This window comes from Zeugodacus cucurbitae, unplaced genomic scaffold, assembly GCF_028554725.1.
Source record: "Zeugodacus cucurbitae isolate PBARC_wt_2022May unplaced genomic scaffold, idZeuCucr1.2 ctg00000092.1, whole genome shotgun sequence".
NCBI lineage: Eukaryota > Metazoa > Arthropoda > Insecta > Diptera > Tephritidae > Zeugodacus > Zeugodacus cucurbitae.
This window is the reverse complement of record NW_026530846.1, coordinates 32,501-35,000: the sequence shown is the minus strand read 5'-3', so window position 1 is coordinate 35,000 and position 2,500 is coordinate 32,501.

The window sequence follows — 2,500 nt, the reverse complement described above, 5'->3', positions numbered from 1 at the left end:
TGTTATCAAACGACTATTACAATATACTGAAAAACAATTGTGAAATATACAAAAATTAATATATTGTATAGTTGTTAGAGAGAATCTTATAACATAAAGATACAGATTTTTGAACGCAAAGTACTTTATTTCTCAATATTCATTGAGAACATAAGGTAGTGTTATATAGATTGTTATCAAACGACTATTACAATATACTGAAAAACAATTGTGAAATATACAAAAATTAATATATTGTATAGTTGTTAGAGAGAATCTTATAACATAAAGATACAGATTTTTGAACGCAAAGTACTTTATTTCTCAATATTCATTGAGAACATAAGGTAGTGTTATATAGATTGTTATCAAACGACTATTACAATATACTGAAAAACAATTGTGAAATATACAAAAATTAATATATTGTATAGTTGTTAGAGAGAATCTTATAACATAAAGATACAGATTTTTGAACGCAAAGTACTTTATTTCTCAATATTCATTGAGAACATAAGGTAGTGTTATATAGATTGTTATCAAACGACTATTACAATATACTGAAAAACAATTGTGAAATATACAAAAATTAATATATTGTATAGTTGTTAGAGAGAATCTTATAACATAAAGATACAGATTTTTGAACGCAAAGTACTTTATTTCTCAATATTCATTGAGAACATAAGGTAGTGTTATATAGATTGTTATCAAACGACTATTACAATATACTGAAAAACAATTGAAATATACAAAAATGAATATATAATGGTATATTGAATAGTTGTTAGAGAGAACCTTAACATAAAGATACAGCTTTGAACGCAAAGTTATCAAACGACTTTTACAATATACTGAAAAGCAATTGAAATATACAAAAATTAATATAATGGTATATTGTATAATATAAAAACTAAGTTTGGTTAAACGGCGGGCATAAAAATGATTTTATTTACGTAGCCAAATGCATCGTCATCTTATTAGTGACGCGCAAAAAGGAATTCAGGAGATTCCTACTGTCCCTATTTGCGAAGAGCCGAAACCACATATAAAGAGCCAAAACGCCGAAACCACGTATATTTGCATATAAAAAAAACTAAGTTTGGTTAAACGGCGGGCATAAAAATGATTTTATTTACGTAGCCAAATGCATCGTCATCTTATTAGTGACGCGCAAAAAGGAATTCAGGAGATTCCTACTGTCCCTATTTGCGAAGAGCCGAAACCACATATAAAGAGCCAAAAGGCCGAAAAAACGTATATTTGCATATAAAAAAAACTAAATTTGGTTAAACGGCGGGCATAAAAATGATTTTATTTACGTAGCCAAATGCATCGTCATCTTATTAGTGACGCGCAAAAAGGAATTCAGGAGATTCCTACTGTCCCTATTTGCGAAGAGCCGAAACCACATATAAAGAGCCAAAACGCCGAAACCACGTATATTTGCATATAAAAAAAACTAAGTTTGGTTAAACGGCGGGCATAAAAATGATTTTATTTACGTAGCCAAATGCATCGTCATCTTATTAGTGACGCGCAAAAAGGAATTCAGGAGATTCCTACTGTCCCTATTTGCGAAGAGCCGAAACCCCATATAAAGAGCCAAAACGCCGAAACCACGTTCATACAAGTAAAAAAATTTCATATAAATACTAAATAATTTTCATATAGATACTAAGTTTATGAATTCATACAAGTAAATAATTTTCATATAAATACTAAATAATTTTCATATAGATACTAAGTTAATGAATTCATACAAGTTAAAAATTTTCATATAAATACTAAATAATTTTCATATAGATACTAAGTTAATGAATTCATACAAGTTAAAAATTTTCATATAAATACTAAATAATTTTCATATAGATACTAAGTTTATGAATTCATACAAGTAAAAAATTTTCATATAAATACTAAATAATTTTCATATAGATACTAAGTTTATGAATTCATACAAGTAAATAATTTTCATATAAATACTAAATAATTTTCATATAGATACTTAATAAATTTCATATAAATACTAATTAATTTTCATATAGATACTAAGTTAATGAATTCATACAAGTTAAAAATTTTCATATAAATACTAAATAATTTTCATATAGATACTAAGTTTATGAATTCATACAAGTAAAAAATTTTCATATAAATACTAAATAATTTTCATATAGATACTAAGTTAATGAATTCATACAAGTTAAAAATTTTCATATAAATACTAAATAATTTTCATATAGATACTAAGTTTATGAATTCATACAAGTAAAAAATGTTCATATAAATACTAAATAATTTTCATATAGATACTAAGTTTATGAATTCATACAAGTAAAAAATTTTCATATAAATACTAAATAATTTTCATATAGATACTAAGTTTATGAATTCATACAAGTTAAAAATTTTCATATAAATACTAAATAATTTTCATATAGATACTAAGTTTATGAATTCATACAAGTAAAAAATTTTCATATAAATACTAAATAATTTTCATATAGATACTAAGTTT